A 26,443-nucleotide genomic window follows, 5' to 3' on the forward strand; every position below is an offset into this window, starting at 1 on the left:
GAGGTGGCAACAGCGCGAGCACACGCACACACACACACACACACACACACACACACACACACACACACACACACACACACACACCCTGCAGAAGCTGCTAGCCTTCTGATTTCTGACCCACTCTCCTCTTAGCTACCTTAAAATGCTTATCTACACCAATCACAACCCTCCTTTATTTGTGGAGGAAGAGGATTGGATTAGAGCCTTGGACTTGGCTGTTTCTCAGCTTTCCTGACTCCAGTTTCTTCTGCTTCTGGTTCCTTGTTGGACATCCTGGCTTAAGAGTCACCATAAGTGACAGTTCTGTGCACATTAGGAGTCAGTGTTAAGGGGTTAGTATGGGTTCCCTATGTGTTTCCTTTTCTGTTTTCCTCTGTCTGCAGGCTCACAGTAGGAAATTCCACACATGCCCTGTTAGTTTCCTCTTAATCTTTTTTTCTTAGATTGGTGAGAATTTCTACAGTGGGTTTTGACCATATTCACTCCTATCCCCAGCTCCCCCAGATCTGTATCCTCTTCCTACCTACACGATATTGTATCCTCTGTCTTTCCTCCATCAAGTGCAATTTGTGCTGCCCATATATTCATGGATGTGTGATCTTCCAATGGAGTGTGGTTGATTTGCCAGTGGCAATTCCCTTTGAAGAGTATTTTTCACAGACGTTACCAATTGCCAATATCTCCTCAGTTAGGGTGGAACTTCACACCACCCCTCTCCATGTTGGATTTTAGTCTGGCTTAAGGTTTCCTGGGGCTTTATTTGCTGTCATAACCACTGTGAGCTCTGACCTGCAGCTGCTTCGATGTGTCTGTTTCCTTTGTACACTGCCTCTGGCTCTCAGGGTATTTCCACCTCCTGCTCTGTAATGATCTCTCAGCCTTCAAGGAAGGAGATACAGTCTGGCTTCACAGGATACAACTCAAGACTTGGCACCATTGTTGGGATGATAACCTGTAGCTCAATGTGTCATAAGACCTAGGGGAGAAACTATTACCATTGTTCTCCTGAATGGACATAGCATTAATTGGACTCCTAATGATTTATTATTGCACACACAAATTGATGTGTCTCTCAATGCTTGTCAGAGAAGCTTCTGCAATTGCAGTGTATAGTGATTAGCACAGAGACCCACAACTGGCCAAGAGTCTGAGGAGTGCTCTGCCTTGTTACCTCATGTTGCTCTACACAATCACCGCCACTTTGGGAAAGCTTGCCTCAGCTCCACCCTCCTTTTTTAAACTTTTCTTTTGAGCTTTCTGTGTGTGTGGTAAGTGTGGGCACAACTATGCTTTCATGTGTGTATACATTGGCATGTGTAGGTGCCCCGATGTGTGTGGACGTCAGAGGAGAATACGCTATGCTATTCTCCACCCTATTTTTTTTGAGTCAGCATCTCTTTCTCTCTCTCTAAACCCGGGGTTCACTGAGCTCTTCTATGTTGTTTGTCCAGGGAGCTCCAGTGATCTGAGTGTCTCTTAACTCCAACTCCAGTGCTGTGTTTACAGACATGTTCTGATGTGTGATCAATTGTCCCTGGACATTGCGATCTGGACTCAAGTCCACACACTTGCCTCGAAAAGCATGTTACTGACTGAGCTGAAATTTGGAGTTCTTTAGTCTGAAGCAGACAGGAGAGAAATGTCTACTTCCGTGTTCTTTTTAGCCTTTTGAGACATGCATGTGCCTTACACCTTCCATTCTTGTAAAACTGGATCCTTAACTCCCCAGTCTAACCTAAAGAGTAGCAAGCACACTGCCTATGTTATTGTCATTTTCCTCTGCTCTTCAATGTGTTTTGCAGGGCTTTCCCTACAGTCCAGAGATGGCCCTGGCTCATCCCCTTCTGCATCAGCGGGCACTGCAGTGTTGCCGTGACCCCGTTAATGGGAACATTGTTCCTTACCGATGGAAAGCTATCTCCAGAATTCTGTCGTTACAGATAGGACTGCAGTGAATCAGCACACATGGATCTTTTTCTGGTGTTTGAAGATGGATCGTGGGGATAAACCTCAGACACCAGAGCAATGGCCACAGGGTGAAGGTGTTGGTAAGTTTTTTGATTCCTCCTTAGTAGATTCCTTGCTCATGGCAAACAATGAAGTAGGATAATTAACTTGCAGTCTCCGTGAGAAGGAACTGAAACCCTCAGGTATAGAGAACTCCACCCTCTACAGAAATCAAGCATTTTTTTTTCATTTCTCAATACGCTCCCTTAACTACGGTCATGGGTGTCTTATTGGGTTCAGTAGACAAATACGAGTTTAGGCCATGAGCACCCAACTGTGTTTGTGGCACATGTCCTCATAGCTCTAGGAAGCTGCATACAATGGCAGAAGTTGAAAGAGTTGTTGCCTGTCTTTGTGGTGCTCTGAGGCAGGAGCCTAATACTCTCCACACAGGACTTTAGGACTCAATATAGTGGAAAGAAGGAGGCATCAGGCAGGCTCTGTCTTCAGAGATCTAGTGTCTGTGTAAATTATGGTCTCTGTGTATGGGCACAGGATTGCTTGTCTTTGGAGACCATGGACAGATTCTCTGGAAAATTTGAACATCAGAGCAATAAGCCCACAGAGCTTCTAGATGAAGCCACATTAAGGATATTTTCAGAGTGGGGGATGAGCAGGAATCTTACTATCACCCAAGCCACCAAATACTATGGGCGGGACACAGAATTCAGTGGGTAGGTCAATAGTGACTACTGGCCATCTGAAGGTATTCTGATTTAGGATGTTTTAAATGTGCTTCTAACCTTTCTGATATTTCCTCAGCCTGTACATGAAAGAGATAGGTCCATCTGGCTTGGTCTCTGAATCTGCTCTCCATACAGCCACAAGTCCCACTCTTGGGATCAGGGGCCAGTTGAGGTATGGGCTACCAAGGATGTTGGAGGTGGGCAGAGAGGACTGGATGGACTCTATTTTATTTTTGAATGCTCTTGTTCTGAAAGAAGGCCTCAAAGACCACGGGGACCTCAGGATTGATCTGCCTGTGGGTGGTGCTGCACCACTCAGCTTAACATCGCTGAGTCACTGCCATCTGCTGGCTGAGAAGAGGCCAGGCAGCTCTGGGAATGAGGTGGCTTTCTCTGGACAGTGGATATGCAGGATTAACTTCTGAGTGACAGTGACGAGTCCCCAGACCATGTCCATAAGTGTGACCTGCATGTCCACAGGTGTGTCCCCTTCAGACAGTGTCACAAGCATCTTGCATTCTGACCTTATAGGGGGTTTACTGATCCCCAAAGCACACTTCAGTAAACGCAATCAGGAAGGGAGAGAGCAGCTAGTAGAAGTTCTAGCATCTGTAGGGAAATGTGCTGTCCCCTAGGCTGTCACATGGCGATTCAGAATGGACTACACTGAGGACAGACACATGATGGGCATAGAAAACTCCCCAGGTCCCGTAAGAGAGGAGAGAGGGCACCTCTGTGCTCTTGGGCAGTGGGTCCTTTCTCTTGAGATTCCCTGGGATTCCTTACTCGGCCCAGGTGAGAGCCTACTTATCCCATTCTGGTGGTAACACTTTCTGAGCCCAGGGCAGATTTGTAGATAGTAGCCATGCCTGTGGCCCTCGAGGTCCTACTTGGGTCTGATAAAGAACAGATAATGAGGCAGAGTCTTTCCAGATCAGAAGGAGGCCCAGAACTGCTGGGAGTACTGCATCTGCTCAGGTAGGGCTTGGACCCAGGAATGTCTTACGTTCCCAGGGTTAGTGATGTTTTCCTGTCTGGTCTGCAGTGTATGGAAGCTGCTTTTGGGGCCTAGAAGCATAAGGAGAAAAAGGAGGATTAATCTAATAATCTGTCTTTGGAACAGAACATTTTTGCCCTGGGCAGAGTCTTCAACATTGACCAAATCAACAGCTCCTGGAAAGGCCCTAAATGTGTGAAACCACAGTGCCACAGGGCACTGGAGAAGAGGACAACATAGACTTCCCACACAGGAAACATTTTTTTCTTTATTCAGAAATTCCATCGAAACCTTCTTGGGCAGGAACATCTCAGTGAGGAACATAGAGTTATCGTCTAAAGCCTGTGAACTGGATGGCCGCAGCTCCAGTTCTACCCTGCTCATCAGAAAGCTATGCACAGCCTCTCTCCACACTATGGGGACCAATGGGTGAAGGTCAGACACTGGCCATTGCATCCTCCAATGAGAAGCCGGTGGTGTGAAGGAAAATCTCTGGTAAGGGTGTGGTGGCCTCCTTGACTTTGTGGTAGAGAAGGCTTTGCTCTGCTTTGCACATGTGTCTGGATGTCCAGGATCGATGTTTCACAGGCCTAGGGGACAGTTCTCTCATGTAGATGGGCTGTGGCAGGGGCCCTACAGCAAACTCGGTGACATTAGGGTGCTCCTGGGCACTAAAAGAAAGGATGACACCAGCTTCCCGCACAGGAGGATTGGTTCCTTTATTCAGAAACTCTAGGACATCCTTCTTCTTGGGCAGCAGAGTCTCAATGAGGAGCACAGAATTCTTGTCTAAAGCCTGTGTGTCTGATGGCTGCAGATCCAGCTCTGTCCTGCTCATCAGGAAGCTGTGCACAGCCTGGATCTCCTGGGCGCTCAGGTCTGCTAACACCTGGGCCTTGCTGTTCAACATCCAGTTGGGGTTCCCTGCCATGGTCATCTGTAGAACTGACATGATGGCCGTGCAGCCCAGTGTTAAACTCCTTTGTGCCAACCCCATGGCTCTGGAACTCAGCAGAAGAGAGGAGGGAACTTAGGCATTTCTCTCTCTAAGCCAGCACCTTGTCTCTAAGCCCCGTCTTTTCTCCAGAGTGTACTTCCTCCCTTACCCAACTGTGGGTCCTTACTCACAGTTCACAGTGCTGTCTGGGTCCTCATGTGCAGCCACCTAATACCTGCCTGGTATGAAAATCTCTTACAGTCTTTCTTATCCAGATCCCTCCTATTTCCACTTCTTTTGGTGTTATCTCACTGGGGGTATTTCTTAGCATGGCCCACCATGAGTCCCAGCCCAAGGCTTGATCATCCAGGGCAACAAAGGGCTTATGCCCTAGTAGGACAGATGGTTGCACTAACAACAAAACCACCATTTTATACTGCAAATTACCCTTTAGGGGCGTGTACTTTGAAGTTTCAGATGTATGTTAAAGATACAGTTTCTAGGGTTCAGCTGCCTGAGTTCAATACCCAGCTGATCACAACACCAAGGACTACTTGTGTGACCTTGCACATGCCGTTTAAAGTCTCTAGTGCTCCCCCTCCAAACTGAAGAATATAATGATAGGAGCTGTGTACAGTTTTCTGGGGTTACAGAGCGAAACAAGGTGAGAAGCATGGGGGACAACTGTGGTCTTCCAGGAGCGCATGTCAGGTACATGTCTCTTAGATCAAGTGACTCTGATGACAGTTTGGACCACAGCACTGTAGAGATTTTGAGTAATACAAGACTGTCTGGACTGCCACGGGTCTGTGAATCCAGGATGGGCAAACTGCAGCTTCACTTAGCCTTGTTTGGACTCCAGTTGGGTACCAAAGTTGTCTCGATCACCAACGATGTCAGATGGGACTGAGCTAATTAGTGGAAGCCCCAGTGCTAGGATGGAGATTTTTCTCTTAGGACTTGCAGCAGGAAGAGAGCGGTGGTTGTTCTTTGCTGTTGAGCAGTGGGGTACTGAGTACCATGGTGTTCATCTTTCCATCCTTCTAGTTCTACGCTGGCTTCTCTGTGCTGTGGTAGAAATCACATTTACGGAAGGGCAGTTCTACTCTCCAGTGTATGGGATGGATCCCTGTGTGGGACCGAGTCTGCATGGCCTTTCTCTCAGTCTCTGCTCCACACTTTACCTCTGTATTTCCTCTTGTGAATATTTGTTCTTCTTTTAAGAAGGACTGAAGCATCCATTCTTTGGTATTCCAACTTCTTGAGCTTCGTGTGGTCTGTATATTGTATCTTGGGTGTTCTGAGCTTTTGGTCTAATATCCACTTATCAGTGAGTGCATACTATGTGTGTTCTTTTTTGATTGGGTTACCTCACTCAGGATTATATTTTTCTAGTTCCATGAAGTCATTGTTTTTAATAGCTGAGAAATACTCCACTGTGTAAATTTATCACATTTTCTATATATATTCCTCTGTTGAAGGACATCTGAGTTTTTCCCGCTTTTGGCCAATGAACATAGTGGAGCATGTTGTCCTTGTTATATTTGGAGCATCTTTTGGGTATATGCCCAGGAGAGGTATAGCTAGGTCCACAGGTAGTATTATATAAAATTTTTTGAGGAACTTTCAGCCTGATTTCCAGAATGGTTGTATGAGTTTGCAATCCCATCAACAATGGAGGAGTGTTCTTCTTTCTCCACATCCTCACCAGTATCTGCTGTCACCTGAGTTTTTGATCTTAGCCATTCTCACTGGTGTGAGGTGGAATCTCAGGGTTGTTTTGATTTGCATTTCCCTGATGACTAAGGATGTTGAATATTTCTTTAGGTGCTTCTAGGCCATTCCATATTCTTCAGTTGAGAATTCTTTGTTTAGTGTTGTACCCCATTTTTAACAGGTTATTTGGCTCTCTGGAGTCTAACTTCTTGAGTTCTTTGTATATATTGGCTATTATTCTTCTACCAGATGTAGGATTCCTTAAGATCTTTTCCCATTCTGTTGGTTGCCGTTTTGTCCTGTTGACAATGTCCTTTGTTTTACAGAAGCTTTGCAATTTTATGAGGTCCCATCTGTCAGTTCTTGATCTTAGAGCATATGCCATTGTTGTTCTATTCAGGAAAATTTCCGCAGGTCCTATGTATTCAAGTCTCTTCCCAACTTTCACTTTTATTAGTTTCAGTGTATCAGGTTTTATGTGGAGCTCCTTGATCCACTTGGATCTGAAATTGCTAAAAGGCAATAAGAATGGGCCTATTTGCATTCTTCTACATGCTGACCTCCTGTTGAACCAGAATCATTTGTTGAAAATGCTATCTTTTTTTCACTGTATGGTTTTAGCTCCTTTGTCAAAGATCAAGGGACCATAGATGTGTGGGTTCATTTCTGGGTCTTCAATTCTATCCCACTGATCTACCTGCCTGTCTCTGTACCAATACTATGCAGTTTTTATTTTTATCACAATTGCTCTGTAATACGGTTGAGGTTGTCAATCGTGACTCCCTCAGCAGATTTTTTATTGTTGAGGATAGTTTTTGAAATCCTGGGTTTTTTTGTTATTCCAAATGAATTTGAAAATTGTTCTTTCCAACTCTATGTAGAATTGTATTGGAATTTTTAGAGGGATTGCTTTGACTCTGTAGATTGCTTTTGGCAAAAGGGTCATTTTCATTATATTAATTCTGCCAATCCATGAGCATGGGAGGTCTTTCCATCTTCTGAGATCTTCGATTTTTTTTTCTTCAGAGACTTGAAGTTGTTGTCATAGAAATCTTTCACTTGCTTGGTTAGAGTCACACGAAGGTTTATTATATTATTTGTGACTATTGTGAAGGGTGTCGTTTCCCTAATTTCCTTCTCAGTCTGTTTATCCTTTGAGTAGAGGATGGCTACAGATTTGTTTGAGTTAATTTTATATCCAGCCATTTTCCTGAAATTCTTTATCACGCTTAGGAGTTCTCTGGTGGAATTTATGGGGTCATTTAAGTACACTGCCATACCATCTGAATTCCTAATATTTGCCCAATGCCACTGATATCTGCTTGCAAGAGACGAAGCCAAGTGGCTCTGGGCATGGGATTGTTTCTTAGCACTTCTCAGGGAACATTCTGTGGGCAAGGATGTGAACGCTGCCTCCCACTCAGGAGTGATTAGGTGCCAGACATTGGAAGTCTTCTCATCATAATCTGCCATCCAAGGGCCAGACTGTCCATGAGTGTTTCCATCCCGTCCTTGAGTGCAAGGTGACTGACATCCAGAGGTACATACAGACACGTGCAAGACTGGAGGATGGAAGGACATACAGACACGTACAATAACCGGGCGAACCTTTCAGCATCCTTTCCTTCCTCTCTGGGACTTTGCACCTGGTCCAGGTGATGGCTCACTCCTTGCAGCCTGAGGGCGGCACCTGCCTGACTGTCGAACTAACTCTCAGGCAGAAATTGCTTTTGTGGCTCCGGATCTCAATGGAGCTGCCAAAGAGCAGGTACGTGGGCCGAGTCTGTTTGGAGTAGAAAACCACCGAATGTTCCTGGGAGTATGGTGTCTGCTCCAGTGTGTGCTGTATGATGTGGTGTCTCAGGATCTTGGGCTTCGTGGTGGTCTGCCTCATCTTCAGTGTCTGGAAACTGCAGAGACATGAGGGAAGATGTAGGAGGGAGCACTGAAGTCTTCAGGGTTACATCCAAGAGTGAAAAATGTGTTTCCTCTTTCCTGTCATCCCTGGGGGATACTTAGATGTCTTCTCTCTTCTGTTCTGGGAAGATGGCTTTTTATTTCAATCTCATCTCATATAAAAGTCAGTTTACTGTCTCTATGTTTTCCTCTGTCATCTTATCTCCTACTCAGTATACCTTACAGGGTTGCACAGAGTGACCTAATCCACGCTTTCTTCATCATCTGCCATCACAGTATAGCTGGTCCTAGCTTGTAGAATTGTTCCTCCACACAGATGGGAAGTCAGTTGTCTACAAACTATCACTGTTCCAGATTTCCCCACAGCAGCTTCCTTAGGTAGACCCATCTTTCAAGTGGGACAGTTCCCCAACAATCACGTTGAGAGGAAACTGAAAGCCCCAGGTATTTAAGAGATCTGATATAGAAATCCTTGTTGCAGAGGGCTTTCTTCGTCCTGGACTTGGAAGTCACTTTTGGGTGTAGTAGACAAACATTTGTGAAGCCATGGAACCCTGTCCGAGCCTGTGGTCCATTCCCTCCCTTGCTGCTAAGAAGTCGTATTTTTGGGTGGAAGCTGAAGGATTTATTGTTTGCCCTTGTGGTGTTCTGGGTTCTTAGGCGCTGGGCCAGGCTCTTCACACAGGATTATAGGTCCCATGTTGCCTGAAGGAGGAGCATAACACAGATCCTGTCTTCAGAGATCCATTGACTGACCATTGTATGTGGGTATTATGGGATGCTATAGAAGTTCAAGGACCAGAGGTTGGAGCCCATAGAGCCCCAGATGTGGCCAACTCGTGGACTTTTGCAGAATTGGGCTTACACAAGAAATTCCTTGTCAGTTAGACTACCAAATTCTGTGGAAAAACATCAGTGGGCAGGTCAGTGCTGAGTACTCACCCCTGAGATCCTCTGGTTTCAGTCATTTTAATGTATTCATATAAACTTTCCAAGATGACTTTTGCTCATCTCTGATGATACATGGCCTCTGAAGTTTCTCTTCACCCACTAGCCCAGGCCAGGTCCAGGAAGAGGCTAGTAACAAAGCCAGAGATGAACCAGGAGTCTAAGTCAGTTCCTCATCTCCAATGTTGTCATTCTCAGAATTCTCCAAGAGCCCAGCAGGATCCCAGGATGGTTCTTTCTGTATAGGTTAAATACTGCTCTGGTGAGACTCACATGACTTGGTCACCACTGGGAGGAATCTGCAGGCAGAGAAGAATCCAGGGTGCCTGAGCACTCTCAGGAGCCACCCTCGGGACCAAGGATGGGGAAGTTGCTGCTGCCATGAATAAACTGTGATTATCTCCTAGCAGGGTGCTGGACTGCTCATCACCAACCAAGGGTCTGGAGCCCCTTGAGTTCATCCTTCTTCCTGTGTGCATGTCAACACAGAGATACATGGCCTCAAAATGATACATAGGCAGACATCTTTTTGTTGTACACACAAATCGATGTGTCTCTCAGTGCTTGTCAGAGAAGCTTCTGCCATTGCAGTGGATAGTGATTAGCACAGAGACCCACAACTGGCCAAGAGTCTGAGGAGTGGTCCACCTTGTTACCTCGTGTTGCTCTAAACAATCACCACCACTTTGGGTAACCTTGCCTCAGCTCCAGCCCTCCTTTTTTAAATCCTTCTTTTGATCTTTGTTTTCTGTGTGTGTGGGAAGTGTGTGCACAACTATGCTTTCATGTGTGTATACATTGGCATGTGTATGTGCCCTGATGTGTGTGTACGTTAGAGGAGAATACGCTATGTTATCCTCCTCCCTATTTTTTTGAGGCAGGATCTTTCTCTCTCTCTCTCTCTGAACTCTCTCACTGAGCTCTTCTATGTTGTTTGGCCTGGGAGCTCCAGGGCTCTGAATGTCATTACCCTCCAATGCCAGTGCTGTGTTTACAGACACATTCTGCTGTGTGATCAATTTTCCCTGGACATTGGGATCTGGACTCAAGTCCTCACGCTTGCCTAGAAAGCATGTTACTGACTGAGCTGAAATTTGGAGTTCTTTAGACATGTGCTCTGAAGGAGCCAGGAAAGAAATGTCTACTTCCGTGTTCTTTTTAGCCTTTTGAGACATGCATGTGCCTTATACCTTCCATTCTTGTAAAATTGGATCCTTAACTCCCCAGTCTAACCTAAAGAGTAGCAAGCACACTGCCTATGTTATTGTCATTTTCCTCTGCTCTTCAATATGTTTTGCTGGGCTTTCCCTACAGTCCAGAGATGGCCCTGGCTCATCCCCTTCTGCATCAGCTGGCACTGCAGTGTGGCCATGACCCAGTTTATGGCACCATTGTTCCTTTCAGATGGAAAACTGTCTCCAGAATTCTGTCCTTACAGATAGGACTGCAGTGAATCAGCACACACGTATCTTTTTCTGGTGTTTGAAGATGGATCATGGGGTTAAACCTCAGAGCAATGGCCACAGCTTGAAGGTGTTGGTAAATTTTTTGATTCCTCCTTAGTAGCTTCCTTGCCCATGGCAGTCACTGAAGTAGGTTAATTAACTTGTGTCGATGAGAAGGAACCAAAAGCCTCAGATATAGGGAACTCCACCCTCTACAGAAACCAAGCATCTTTTTTATTTCTCAATACCCTCCCTTAACTATGGTCATGGAAGTCTTATTGAGTTCAGTAGTTAAATACAAGTGGAGGCCATGGGTACCCAGCTGTGTTTGTGGCACATGTCCACGCAGCTCTAGGAAGCTGCATACAATGGTGGAAGTTGAAAGAGTTGTTGCCTGTCTTTGTGGTGCTCTGAGGCAGGAGCCTAACACTCTCCACACAGGACTTTAGGACTCAATATAGTGGAAAGAAGGAGGCATCAGGCAGGCTCTGTCTTCAGAGATCTAGTGTCTGTGTAAATTATGGTCTCTGTGTATGGGCACAGGATTGCTTGTCTTTGGAGACCATGGACAGATTCTCTGGAAAATTTGAACATCAGAGCAATAAACCCATGGAGTTTCTAGGTGAAGTCACCTTAAAGATATTTTCAGAGTGGGGGATGAGCAGGAATCTTACTATCACCCAGGCCACTTAATACTATGGGTGGGACACAGGTTTCAGTGGGTAGGTCAGTAGTAACTACTGGCCATCTGAAGGTATTCTGATTTAGGATGTTTTTAGTGTGGCTCTCAAACTTTCTGATATATCCTCAGCCTGTACTAGAAAGAGATCGGTCTGTTTGTCATGGTCTCTGAATCTGCCCTCCATTCAGCCACAAGTCCCAGTCTTGGGATCAGGGACTAGTCTAGGTATGGGCTACCGAGGATGTTGGAAGTGGGCAGAGAGGACTGGATGGACTCTATTTTATTTTTCAATGCTGTTGTTCTGAAAGAAGGTCTCAAAGACCATGGGGACCTCAGGATTGATCTGCCTGTGGGTGGTGCTGCACCACTCAGTTTAATATCGCTGAGTCCCTGCCACCTGCTGGCTCAGAAGACACCAGGCAGCTCTGGGAATGAGGTGGCTTTGTCTGGACAGTGGATATGCAGGATTCTGAGTGTGATGAGTCCCCAGACCATGTCCACAAGTGCGACCTGCATGTGTACAGGTGTTTCCCCTTCAGACAGTGCCACAAGCATCTTGCATTCTGACCTTATAGGGGGTTTACTGATCCCTAAAGCACAATTCAGTAAGTGTAGTCAGGAACGGAGGGAACAGCTAGTATACGTTTTAGCATCTGTAGGGAAATGTCCCCTGCACTGTCACATTGAGAGTCAGAATGGACTACACTGAGGACAGACACATGATGGGCATAGAAACCTCCCAGGTCCTGTAAGAGAGGAGGGAGGACACCTCTGTGCTCTTGGGCAGTGGGTCCTGGAGATTCATTTTGTCCATTTGTCTATCCTCCTATCTATGAGCCAATTTTTCTGCATTATATCAGAACTTCTTTAATCTACATTTCTGCCACAGGGTCTCCAGACCCATGAGGTGCAGTATCTTCTATCTCTTGCTGTAAGAGAAAACAGATGCAAACCTGTCTGTATTCCAGGGTCAGCCATGTTGGTGAAGATTAGGCATAGGCAGCCACAGAGTTAAGAAGCTGGTAGTGTTGAGGAATGTCTAATGAAGAGATTTCGTGGCCTCCTTCCATGTGCTATAGAGGAAGCCACACTCTATATTAGAGATGGGTCTGCAAATCTGTGCATGGCATTTAGCTTGCATGTACTAAGCCGCACAACATGTAGGCCATTCCAGGTTGGATCCCAAGTGAGGCCCTTAGAGCTCTCTGCCATGGCATCCTACAACAGAAAGATGTTGTAATCCAGGCCACTGTCAAATTCTGCGCATGCTCAACCTCTCTGGAAAGCAGGGGAAAGCCTCTAAACATTTCCCTTCCAAAGCCCCTGCATTTTATTGCTGACAACTTCCTCCATTCAATTCAGCTAAAGACAGGATTTGGGTCCCTCTGTCTTCACCCATGATTCCCATCACTCTCCTGGTTGCTATGGGAGTATCCTCTGATGATCCCCCTCATCTATAACCTCCCATAGTCTCTTTCACTAAACCTTTCCCATATTTTGACCTTTAATAGAGGTTATCTCAGTGAGGGAATGTTTCTCTGTCAGGCCCACCATGAGTCACAGCACTTCAAGGCTTGGTTCTTAAGGGCTACAATTGCCTATGTCCTGGTGAGGCAGAGGGCTGTACTGTTAGCAAAACTACATTTTGTACAACAAACTAGCCTTTAGGTGGTTGCACTTAAAATTTTATTCATATGTTCAAAGTGCTGGCTCTGGGCTTGAGTTCTGCCTGTGTTCAAGTTCCAGTAAATGACAATATGACATGGCCATGTTGCTCAAGGTTTCCACTGCCTCAGATGTGCAACAGAAATGCCAACAGAACTGTGATCTCCTAAGTATTTCCAAGAGAAACAACACAACAGTAAATAAAAGTCTCCTGGACAGTGCTAAACTTCCAGGGAGGTGTGGAATACTGCCCAGGCTTCTCTTTAAGGTATATCCCAACGGTACAGTGTGGACCTCAGCACCTTGCAGGTTCTGAGCTCTACATGTTGGCAGGACTGTGTCTGGGCTGTGAGACAGTCAATGTCTTTCTCCTTAAGCTTTTGAGGGCAGAAATAGTCAGGGTCTTCATTTCTTCAGCCCCCCCCCAAGCAACCAGTAACACACTGCATGCATGCAGGATTCTTTTGCAGACTTTGGTCACTGCCAGTCTACCCACCCTAGTATCTGGGTATGGGGCTATCTGCCAAGTCCAACTGTGTGCAAAGCTCTTGGGAGGTCTCAGGTCTTGCCTACATGTTGGCTGCTGTTTTCGCAACCAGCTTTGGTTTCTCTAGATCCTAACCTGACCTCAGTGCTGCTGGGTCCCCAATAGGAAGCTCCTTTCTAACTGCATGTCTCTACCAAGGACCTGTCTCTTACCTGTCGCTGACACCAGAAGTTTCCATTTACTGAGGATTCCCATTCACCAGCCACTGTGTCTCCAGCAAGCTGGTGTGAGTCCAGAGTCTTGATGTATGGCTTGGGTCTGTGACTGAATGGAAGGACTTTGTCTGAGTGATTAGTTGGCTTTGTTTGCTGTGATGAGAACCCCTTGGGAGAACTCTGAAGTATTTTTTTGCTCCTATTTAGATGGAGAGAAGTTCAGAGATCTTTTTGGCTAAGTGTTATTCACCAGCAGAGACACAGGGTGGACTTAAGCTTATTTCACTTAAAAATGGCTATCAGGAAGGAACATCTATTCAGAGCCTGCCCCACATGTGGCCCATGCATATACAGCCACCCAATTAGACAAGATGGATGAAGCAAAGAAGTGCAGGCCAAAAGGAGCCGGATGTAGATTTCTCCTGAGAGACACAGCCAGAATACAGCAAACACAGAGGCGAATGCCAGCAGCAAACCACTGAACTGAGAATAGGACCCCCGTTGAAGGAATCAGAGAAAGAACTGGAAGAGCTTGAAGGAGCTCGAGACCCCATATGAACAACAATGCCAAGCAACCAGAGCTTCCAGGAACTAAGCCACTACCTAAAGACTATACATGGACTGACCCTGGACTCTGACCTCATAGGTAGCAATGAATAGCCTAGTAAGATCACCAGTGGAAGGGGAATCCCTTGGTCCTGCTAAGACTGAACCCCCAGTGAACATGATTGTTGGGGGGAGGGTGGTAATGTGGGGAGGATGGGGAGGGGAACACCCATAAAGAAGGGGAGGGGGAGGGGTTAGGGGGATGTTTGCCCAGAAACCGGGAAAGGGAATAACATTCGAAATGTAAATAAGAAATACTCAAGTTAAAAAAAATGGCTGTCAGGATAAAAGTTAGACAAAGGGAAGCAGGGACGTGAGCAGAATTGGACCTCAGAACCCGGGCATTGTCGATGCCTCATGGCTTTGTGCTTCAAGGTCAGGATCTCAATGACTGAACTTGAGTTAAAAATATGTTATTTATTACTATATGTTAATTAAATGTAACGGTTGGCTCATTATGTTATTTTTGTTCATATACTCTTGATCATACTCAGTCACTGTTATCTTCTCTTGTCCCCACTGCAGCCACAGACGCCCTCCTTTGCCTAACTGTCCCTCCTCTGCTTTTATCTCTGTGTGTGTGACTCAATGAGTCTCATCACAGTTGCCAACAAGAGAGTGGATGGGGTTGTACGTGTGAGCACGGGCAACTTATAAGACGTTACATCACTGAATAAAATGTCTCTCCTTCCACCATCGAACATTAATGGCTATAAATCCACAAAGGAATTGGGACTGCATAAGCCTCTCACACTTTACATGACAGGGTGTTGACTGTGTCTTTTATCGACTTAGAAACCATTAAGACATTTAAAAAATGTATACAGTCTTTCATAGCTCCTTACCTCGGTATAAAATCATACAATCTTACTTCCCCAGCCAACACCTTCCCAATAAGTCCCTCCCACTTTCATGTATTCTTTCTTTATTCATTTATTTATATTTGATACACTTGATTGGGTTATTTCACAAATATGGTGAGCGTATTTACTGGATAGGGTACACCACTGAGGAACGTGACTCCCTTCTCCAGTAGCTGTTAACCACCCACAGATCCTGGGGAGGGCATTATCTTATGAGCCTTTCCCTGAGGAATGTTCAGGAGCCCATGGATGAACTTCGTTTTTCAGAGAAAGTTTTATATTCATAGCAAAAGTGAGTAGGAGGTGTAGAGAACTGTTCCACACCCCTCTCCACTCCCAGCTATCCCCCTCCATCAGCACCAACCATCCAGTCCAGTGTACCATAAGTGTCATGGCATAGGGACACCTCATTACCATACCACCCAGGGCATGGAATGTAGCCCAGGATTGACTCTGGCCAGGTGTCGTTGGATCACGACAAATGTGCGATGAGAGGCAGTGGCCATAGCAGTGTAGGGGAGTGTTCTCACTGACTCCAAACTCTCCCTTGTGTCACACTTCTCACCCCTCACTCCTGTAGGTCAACCTGCCTTTCCAGAAACGGGACTGCAATTCTGTACTCAGTGGGATGTGTTTCTAGTGGTTCTATCCTTCTGACCTCCTACTGTTCAGTCACCTATCCTCAGATAATATTTTGCTTTGCCCAAAAGGAGGGGGATGTGGAAGAGTAGTTCAGAGCCCTCTTTTCTGACATAATGTGAGAGCTGGGGAAGGACACTGTGGCAGCAGGTGTCATAGATGACAGGGGAGAGCTTGTCAGCATGCTGTAGGTAGGAGGCATATCTCTTCCCCACAGTCTCTCTTGGAGGAAGCCTACTCTGTCACCCTAGGCAGCAATGTATGGCCATCTGTCTTTCTCCTGTCCCTTGCACCATGTCCTGTCCCCTTGTTTTGCCCTTCCCCATCAGTCTCTTTGGTTTTGAATCTGAATTTTGTGAGCTCTGCTCTGGTAAATCTCTTCTCAGTCTCAAAAAGTACCACTGAGCACCCTGAGAATGCAGCCCACAGTCAGCCATGGACGCAAAGAGGCAGCTTTCTGGCCTTCTGCTATGTAGAGTTGTCAGAGTGAAAAAAGTCTTCTCCCCAACATCACATGCACACACTTATGCGTATGCATGTGCATGTACAGAATGGTGTTCACAGCAGCTGCTTGCCCACAGAGTCTCTAACTTCCTTTCCTCTGGGCTCAGGTACATTGTTGATCTAAGAATTACAATTTTCCTTTCATCGTGTGGGAGAGAGAATGGGGTTGGTTTTAGCGAACTCTTGAGCTTACCTGCCTTTGGGCTCTCATGGCTGCCTTTCCTGCTTCTGGCTTCTAGGTGGTCTGGGTTCTAGAAATTTCCGTGCTTTCATGGATGACAACTTTGTGAAGTTTGGGAGTCACAGTGCTGAAGAGTCAGTGTGGAGTTGTTTTTCTGCTTGCTTTTCTGTTTCTCTTGTCAACAGGCCCTGGGGAGAAATTTCCATACCCAGCCCAGAGTTTGTCAGGTGTTCTAAGCCACTTCCGTTCAGCTTGGGTGACTTCTTGCTTCTGGAGTTCTTTAATGGTTTTCTTTGTTTCGTATGTCTCTTTCTTTCTCTGTGTAGAGAATGTGTCCGGGCACTTAACTTTTTGTGTATTCACAAAAATTCACAGAAATATTTGGGATACTTGTGTATGCTGGTTAGTTTTTGTCAACTTGACACCAACTGGAGATGCCCAGGGAGAGAACCTTAACTGAGGAGTTGCTTCCACTGGATTGACTTGAAGAGCATCTCTCTCCCTCCCTTCCCTCTTTCTCTCTGTCTCTCTGTCTGTCCCATTCCATCCTTCCTTCCCTGTCCTTCTCTGCCTTCTTAGTGATGGGATTAAAGGTATGTGCCACCCAGTAGCTTACACCCAGGACATTTTCTTGACTGCTAATTGATGAAAGAGGGCATAGCTCACTGTGGGTGTTGCCATCCTTGCACAGATGGCTATGGATTGCATATGAGCGCTAACTGAACACCAGCCCAGAAGCAAGCCAGTGATCTGTGTTCCTCCATGGTTTCTGCCCTCAGATTCCTGATTGAAAGTTCAGGTCCTGACTTTTCTTAGTGAGAGACGGTTACTTGGAAGTTTGCCCCAAGTCTCTTTTGATCATAGCATTTATCACAGCCACAGAGAAGCCAAGTAGGACATGCGTGTGCACACATGAGAAGGGCAAAGGTCTAAATTGTGTGTCTTACTCGGCTGTTTCCCTTTTGGCGACACCGCCTCTCATGGAATTTGGAAATCTAACTAATTCAGTTAGACTTGCTGACCAGCGAGTTCTAGACAGTCTAGCTGTAGGCAAAAATCTGTCTGTCCCAACAGCACGGAGGTTACCGATGCAACTGTGCTCAGCTTTACATGGATATTGGACCACATGCTTATTATGCAAGTGAATTACTGATAGACCCCTTGTCCCAACACCCATTCTCAAGTTGTTCAGGACTGTGTTTCTAATGGAAGCACTATGGAAAACTTGTCTTTTCCTGAGTCACATAGGCACCCATATGTCTTCCAACTCCAATCCCTGGAAAGACAGAGTTCACGACCATTCTCTTACTTCATAGAAGCTGGCACCCTATGCATGCTACTCTGTGCTTTTTTTTTCTACCAGTAGGTCCTGAGGGCTTTCCCTTTAGCCAGGCTGTCCGGGATTAAACCCCTTTCTCCATCACCAAGTACCACAGTGCAGTTGTGCCCTACTTTATTGAACTGTTCTTCCCCACAGATAGAAAATCTGTTTTTTTCCAGGCTTCTGTTGTTATGAACAATACTTCAATGAATCAGAGAACACTTATACACATACTGGTAAAGTAGCAGTCCTCAACCTGTGGTTTGCTACCCATTTGGTAAACCTCAATCTCCAGAAATACTTACATTATGATTCATAACAGTAGCAAAATCACAGTTATGAGGTAGCAATGAAAATAATTTTATGGTTGGGGGTCATCACAACATGAGGAACTGAATTAAGAAGTCTTAGTACTATTAAGATTGAGAACCATTATTATAAGAGATTCTGGAGCAGTGGCCAAAGAAGGGAGGTGTTGGAAATTTCATTGACCATTCCCCATAGCATCTCCTTGTGTGTGCCCACTATTGTCATGGGACGATTCTACTGAGAGGGAGTCGAAAACGACAGCCATTGAAATCCAGGATCTCATGGACTTCTTTTGCCCTAGGTGTGGAGTTTAACTGCCCAACTGAGCACACAGCACTGTCTCCCTCAGCTCTAAGAAGCATTGTAAAGTGGTGGGAGCTAAAGTGTTGATCTGTCTCTGTGGAGCTCTCATGCTGTTCCCAAGAAGCTAGCACTGAGTCCATCATATAGGGTTGTACATAAAATTGTAGCTGAAATGGGGTGGCATCATGAAGGTCTTGTCCCTAGTGATCCAGCACTACACATGATTGTGATTTTTGTCCTTAAGCTACAACATCAGGTCTCTGGAAACCATCAAGGGACCCTCTGGGAAAAATTTGAATGGCTGAAGCAAGGAGCCCATGGAGTTCTAGGTGGAGTTGTACTTGAGACATCCTTAAAGTCAGGGATGTGTAGGAAGCCACTGAATTCTGTGGAAGAAACACAGGCTTCAGTGAGCAGGAAGGTGCTGATTATCAGCCATCTGAGGACTCTGCCTTGGGTATTTACAGATGTGCCTCCGGTCTTCAGACAGGTCCTCAGTAGTGTCTTAAAGATGCGGGTAAATCTATCATTGTTGCAGCTATTCCAGGGGCCTTCCCCAGCATGGAGAGGGTGCTTCCTGACAGGACAGCCCACAGAGGAGATAAAGAGTCAACAACGGGAGGGAGGGAGAGAGGGAGCCAGGCACCATGGTCAGGGGAATCTCTCAGCTGACTTGCTAGCAATTAGGCTGCTTCATTTTTGCAGCTCTGACTAACTAGAAACCAAGTGCTTCTTTATTTATACAGGTTCCACAGAACAAAGACAGCCTAAGGGTCATCCAAGTGGTATAGAATATATGTTTGACTTTTCATTACATCTCCAGGGTTACAAATACAAACAGAATAGATTATTATTATTATTATTATTATTATTATATTATTATCATGATCATTATTATTCCTATAACTCCAATTTAAAGAAACCAAAGACTGTCTTCTCCAAAGCAATTACATTTATTATACGACAGCCTGCTTTTATGCTGTTTGCTATTTGAAGTCAGACAAACGAAATATCTGAACCAGTCCTTTCATGAATAGCCAATACGAGTGTCTTGCTTCTTTTACAATATATTTCATCACCTATGCTATGAAGTAGAAAAAGTTTATTTTAGTCAATCTATCTTATTTACTGAATTTTTTTCCTCCAGAAGTGGACTCTGAATTACCCTCTATCTTTAAACTACATTTTCAGAGCACTTCTAAGCCTATAATAAAAAGAGACCTTGACACCATAATGTATTCTCCTGGCCAGTCAGAGTTTGTCAGTTGTCTCTGTTTACTCTGCACCGATTATGCTATTTGACTTTACAGCAGATGCCCCAAGAAGATTCCTGAGTAATGGCTTCATCTAGCAATGTTCTTAGTCATCTTCAGAGCAGAAGGAAGACTTCCAAATAGTGGCCAGATAGTGTTAATTTTAGGATTTTCCTTAAAAAAATGACTCAGATACAATTTTTCTCAGGAAAAGAAATAAAATGAACCATAATGCAGAAAGTCCCCAAGAATGCAGCATGCAGAGACCAAACCCAAAATTGAGAGCTAGAAGGACGGCGATTGCAGGAATCCTTTTGGCTTTGCTGGAATTGTGTCAAGGAACTGTGCTGGCTTCGTGACTCACACCCTTTCTATTGGGTATGGCTGTGTCCTATCATGAACTTGAGCCCTCATCATACAGCAAGCAACACCCTGGGTTCCAGGGATTGGTCCAGGCAGAACTAAGGCCAGACGTAGACAGGGCAGACCGCTTCGGTGCCTCTTCTTCAGTATGTTCATTGTTCTGAAATAACAACATTGGGCAATGTTGGGGTTGAGGTATGTGTCTGGTGTACGGGATGTACAGAAAAATCCAGCACCTCTTCTTCTTGGGCAACAGTACTACAATGAGAAACATTAATCTCTTGGTCAATGTTGATGTCCACTTTCTTCTGACCCCTGCATGTGAGCACTCATGGATGGGAATTCCTTGACCTTGTCATCAGGGTCCACATGGGCACTCTGCTACTGCTGTCTACATCGCCAGGATAGCATTGCCCAGCCCAGGCTCCTGCATGCCAACCCCATGGCTCTGGATTGCAGCAGAGAAGGAGAGAGAACATAGGTACTTTCTGATCCAAGCTAGTCTTAGAGCAGCTATTTCTCATCTCTCTCCTATCATGTGAGGTTTCTCCTCTAAGCCAGAGCTGTGATCTCTAGGTTTCCATTCACCTCTAGTGCTGTTCAGGACCCACCCTGTGTGTGTATTTCCTTCCTCACCTACAAATATCTTATGGTTTGCCTTATGTAGATAAAGTCTCATGATTTCCCATTTTCTCAGTGTGTCATTTGCAGAAGATTCTTTGGCAGATCAACCCCGAGTCAAAGCAGCCCAAGGCTTGGTGTTAAAAGAATCAAAGTGTTTATGTCCTGGAGCGGCAGAGGACTATGATGAGAAAAAAAACTACCTCTAGTGTGATAAATTACCATTTGGGGAATGCATTTTGAAGTTTAGTGTAAATGCCCCAGCTCTGGGGTCAAGCTGCCTGGGTTGAAGTCTGGGGAAATCACACGACAAAGGACAAGCTATGTGAACCTGGACACGTTTAAATTCTCTAGGCTTCCATTGTAATAACTGTGAGGTAGAAATAAACGCAGTAGGGTGCACATCCTGCTCCACATCCAGTGGAGGTTAGAAAGCTCTCAGCAAGTGTTAAGTGTATGAGACAATGTCAGCTTTCCAGGAACGCAAGGAATGTTGGGCTAAAGTGAATGCTGTTGATGCAGCATAGGCCCCGGGTCAACAGAGGTCCTGACCAAGGCAGACGGCTTGGACTTAGCTAAGTTGTGAAGCAACTGCCCTGCTCAGCCTTCTCTGACTTCCCAATTGGTGATGTCACTGTCACAGGCCCTGGTTTCTCCACAGCCTAACCAGCAGAAGCCCTTCTGCATGGGTATTCTCTCAAGGGAGCTACCTTGTGCCTGTCTCTGATACAAAAGGGTTCCATCAGACTATAAATTCCACTCAAGGTCCCTCTGGGTCTAGCTGCACCTTCACTCCTGTAGCAGAATGAAGTCCAGAGGACAATGAGTCCTTTGGCCTGTGAACAGGTAGAAGGATTCTGAGAAGACTTTGCTGTTCTAGGTGATTAACTGCCTCAGATTCTTCAGACTGCAATCCCTGTGGAGGAATCTGCAGAAAATTCCTTTTTTCCTGGTCAGATAGAGAGAGGTGTAGAGAGGTTCAGAGGTCTGTGTTGCTGCGTGTCCTCACCAGCAGGGGGCACTGGACTTGGGTGATTTTTCAACTAAAAATGGCTTGCAATGAATTAGAAAAGGCAAGCTAGAGCAAAACTGGCACAAATACCACAGGAGGAACCAACCACTTCTGATTGGACTCAAGACCCATTCTGCAAGTTGAAATTCACACGGGACACCATTTTTAGGGCAAGAGTCTATGATTAGACAGGTCATAGGACCTAGGGGAGAAACTACTAGTATTATTCTGCTAAATGTGGATAGGATTAAATGAACTTATTGTTCTTTCCATACATAGGTATATAGATAGATGGATGGATGAATATATATACATATATATATGTATATGTGTATATATATAATACACACCAATACAGCATAGCAAATAGAAAACAGAAGAAGAAAGACTGGGTGTAGGTAATAAAGTAGGTCGTGAAAGATGATATAAAGCTAATTTCTGAGAGGGCCCCATGCGCAGTAGGCACTGCTCAGGGTCCGACTTTCATCAGGTTCTGTATAAAAACTTTGGTTGACTGATTAATGAAATAATCATATGCTGAAGGGAACAGGAAGTACTTGTGTTTAGAAGGAAAAATAATGTAGCAAATGCTAAATATTTCAAAGTAGTATTAGTAAAATTGAGGCCTTTGAGAAATACAAAAGAAGAGCTGAAGAGCAAAGAAACAAGCAGAAGACAGGAGGACTCCCCACTCCCCCAGTCAAAGAGTCCTACAACCCTGCAGGACATTTTCCTGGGAAAGCAGCAGCTCTCTTTCAATTTGTCCTTAGAGAATTTGCTGAGCACATCACTAACCACTACCTGGGGCTGTGTGCGGCCCTTGAGCCCATCCTCAGTGCCAAGACCAAGGAGGAGATGGCATTGGCTCTGGTGCACATCCTGCAGAGCACGGGCAAGGTGAAGGACTTTCTAACAGACCTGATGATGTCAGAGGTGGACCGCTGTGGGTACGATGAGCACCTCATCTTCTGGGAGAACACACTGGCCACCAAGGCCATTGAGGAATACCTCAAACTCGTGGGCTAGAAGTACCTGCAGGACGCACTAGGTGAGTTCATCAAAGCTCTGTATGAGTCAGACGAAAATTGTGAAGTGGACCCGAGTAAGTGTTCAGTCATTGACTTCCCTGAGCACCAGGGCAACCTCAAGATGTGTTGAGAGCTGGCCTTCTGCAAGATCATCAACTCCTACTGTGTCTTCCCACGGGAGCTTAAAGAGACACCTCCCTCATGGCGGCAGGAGCAACCTGATATCAGTGAACGACTCATTAGCGCCTCCCTCTTCCTTCCCTTCCTGTGCCCTGCCATCATGTCGCTCTCGCTCTTCAACCTGCTTCAGCTCGCACTCTCACACTCATCGCCAAAATCACCCAGAACCTGGCCAACTTTGCCAAGTTTGGCAGCGAAGAGGAATACATGTCATTCATGAACCAGTTCCTGGAGCACGAGTGAATCAACATGCAGCCCTTCCTGTTGGAGATCTCCAACCCTGAGACCCTTTCTAACACAGCAGGCTTCGAGGGCTACATAGACCTGGGCTGGAAGCTCTCTAGCTTACACTCTCTGCTCTGGGAAGCTGTCAGCCAGCTTGATCAGAGCATTGTATCCAAGCTGGGACCCCTGCCGCGTATCCTGAGGGATGTCCACACAGCACCGAGTACTCCAGGCAGTGGGCAGCTCCCTGGCACCAATGACCTGGCCTCCACACCAGGCTCTGGCAGCAGCAGTGTCTCAGCTGGGCTTCAGAAGATGGTGATTGAGAATGATCTCTCTGGTCTGATAGATTTCACCTGGTTACCGTCTCCAACCCCCGAAAACAAGGACTTGTTTTTTGTCACAAGGTCCTCCGGGGTCCAGCCTTCACCTGCCCGCAGCTCAAGCTACTCAGAAGCCAACGAGCCTGACCTGCAGATGGCCAATGGCAGCAAGAGCCTGTCCATGGTGGACCTCCAGGACGCCCGCACACTGGACAGGGAGGCAGGTTCCCCAGTGGGCCCCGAAGCCCTCCCTGCTGACAAGCAGGTACCTGCAACTCAACTGGTGGCTGGGTGGCCAGCCCGGGCAGCCCCAGTGAGCCTGGCAGGATTGGCCACAGTGCGGCGGGCAGTGCCAACACCAACCACACCAGGCACCTCCAAGGGTGCACCAGGCCGGCCCCAGTTGTTGGCCCCACTCTCCTTCCAGAATCCCGTGTACCAGATGGCTACTGGACTGCCACTGTCACCCCGTGGCCTTGGTGACTCAGGCTCTGAGGGCCACAGCTCCCTGAGCTCTCCCAGAAATAGTGAAGAGCTGGCAGCTGCTGCCAAACTAGGAAGTTTTAGCACTGCTGCTGAGGAGCTGGTACGGTGGCCTGGTGAACTGGCACGGAGGCAGATATCACTGACTGAGAAGGGTGGTCAATCAACAGTGCCGAGGCAAAATAGCGCAGGTCCCCAGCAGAGGATTGACCCGCTGTCACCGCCACCAACAACAACACCAACCCCCCGGGCAGGACACCTCCTACCATGCTGAGCACCCTACAATACCCACGACCCTCAAGTGGAACCCTGGCATCAGCATCACCTGACTGGGCTGGCCCTGGCACCCGGCTGCGGCAACAGTCCTCCTCTTCCGAGGGAGACAGCCCGGAGCTGAAGCCCCCCGCCTAGCACAAGCAGGGCCCTTCACCCGTCAGTCCCAATGCCCTGGACCGCACGGCCGCTTGGCTCTTTACCATGAACGCGCAGTTGTTAGAAGACGAGGGTCTGGGCCCACAACCCCCCCCCACCCCCCACCCCCCCCAGGGATAGGCTAAGGAGTAATGAGGAGCTCAGCCAAGCAGAAAAGGATCTGGCAGTGCTGCAAGACAAGCTGCGGATCTCCACCAAGAAGCTGGAGGAGTACAGACCCTATTCAAGTGCCAGGAGGAGACGACGCAGAAGCTGGTGCTCGAGTACCAGGCTCGGCTGGAGGAGGGCGAGGAGCGGCTGCGGCGGCAGCAAAAAGACAAGGACATCCAGATGAAGGGCATCAGCAGCAGTATGCATTAGAAACAAAAGCCCGCTTGCTCGCTTGCTGAAACACAGGGTCTTTTAAATTGAGCGTTCGCACTGCATGGGAACTAGCGACCCTGGAGGATGTTAGAGTTACTCCCTCTCCAAGACAGCAGCACCCTGCACCAGGCCCCATGTGTGCAGTCGCCTCTCCTCACCCTCCCAGCCCCAGCCAAGGACCCAGGCACTGCAGGCAGGGAGGGGCACACCCCACAGCTGGGGCTGGCTTTCCCCAGCTCTAGGCTGTTCTATAGCACATCTGACCCTCCCTCCCCCTTTGTGGAACAGAGATGGGCAGGAGCTTGAGTCTCTCTTGGGTTCCCATCTGTTCCCACACTCTAGATTCCAAGCTCCGGTTCTGAGTCACCTAGGGCAGGAGCCTTTGCCCAGACAGCAGAATGGGGCTAGGCAAGCTGCACTCAGTGATCCTAGAGATCTCACTAGAAAGGGTGGAGGTGTGGCCTAGCTCTGCTGCACCTCAAACTCAGTCCACGGACAGGCAAGGGTAAAGGGTAGATGCCCTGAACTTTTAGCTGTAACCTACAACCCAGTTAGGCTGCAGACCAGTGCTGGGAGAGGGCGTGGCCATCAAGGGTCAGAGACCTTAGGAAGGAAGGAGGTGGGGCTGAGGTCCTGTCACTGCCTCTTCCTGCCCCACTCCTATCCACACCCCTGCCCCTGTGCATTTCAGCAGGGGTGGCCTCTCCAGCAGGGCCTGGCCTGGCCTGGCCTGGGTCTTGCCCTTCCAATGCCCAGGGAGCCCTGTTTTCCTTCCCACCCACACTGTCGCCCATGCCTCCTTAAAGTGACCTCTGTCTGAGCGCCTCCTAGCAATATGGGGAGGTCCCCAGGCCTGGACAGGAGAGCGCAGGGCCAGGTGCAATGGCCCCTCTGGCGGGGTTGTTAGCTCTCAGGCCAAGAGCCTTATTACCTCGTGCAAACACTGTAAAAGTGTAGACTCTCCACAGATTTTTATCTTTTTTTTTTTTTTTCCGGGGCTGGGGACCGAACCCAGGACCTTGCGCTTCCTAGGCAAGCGCTCTACCACTGAGCCAAATCCCAAACCCCCACAGATTTTTATCTTAATTGCAAGTCTGCCGACTTTTGTAAATGTTCTTGGTGTTTGACTGTAACGGAACTATTTCACCCAAGGGATGTACAAAGTCCTTTAGTCCTGGTGCTGCAAGGGCTGGCCAGGACACTGCTCTCACGGTTGATACAGCCTAGAGAAGGGTGCTGGGCAGGACGAAGAGCTTTACAGTCTAGGTGTCTGTCTGTCTTTTTCCTGCCTGGGGCATTGATTGGTTGGCTTTCAAGCATGCTGTTGGGGTGGGAGGTTGATGAGGGCACAGGCCCCAATGGGGCCAGTAGAGCATCCTCCTGCCCTACAGCTTTGGGGCTGAGCTCTGGCCACAGCAAGGGCTGGTGTTGCCAGAGGCCCTGCTCTGAGAAGGCCCTGGCCACTGACACCCAGGCTCTGCAGGAGTGAGGGGCCCCTCCCCTGCCAACATAGACTCCTGACCTTTTTATTCAACTCGTATGTTAGGGTGAAGGAAACTGCCAAACTTCATCTGAGCGAAGACTTCTGACTGCCCAGGGGTGGGGGTGGGAACCAGGGCCAGAGCTCCACATGTGCCCCAGCACCTGCCCAAGGGACACTCCTCTCTCATACCCAGACGACTGGGAGCCAGACTGTCCAGGGAACCAGCCCCTCTTTTCTATATACTTAGCC

At 47.1% G+C, this 26,443-nt stretch overlaps 1 pseudogene; it reads left to right on the plus strand.

Annotated features, from left to right (window-relative positions):
- Positions 1-11,576: 11,576 nt before the first annotated feature.
- LOC116904382 lies at positions 11,577-26,200 on the plus strand (annotated as a pseudogene).
- The last annotated feature ends 243 nt before the right edge of the window (positions 26,201-26,443 follow it).

This window comes from Rattus rattus, chromosome 6 (genome assembly GCF_011064425.1).
Source record: "Rattus rattus isolate New Zealand chromosome 6, Rrattus_CSIRO_v1, whole genome shotgun sequence".
NCBI classification, from domain to species: domain Eukaryota; kingdom Metazoa; phylum Chordata; class Mammalia; order Rodentia; family Muridae; genus Rattus; species Rattus rattus.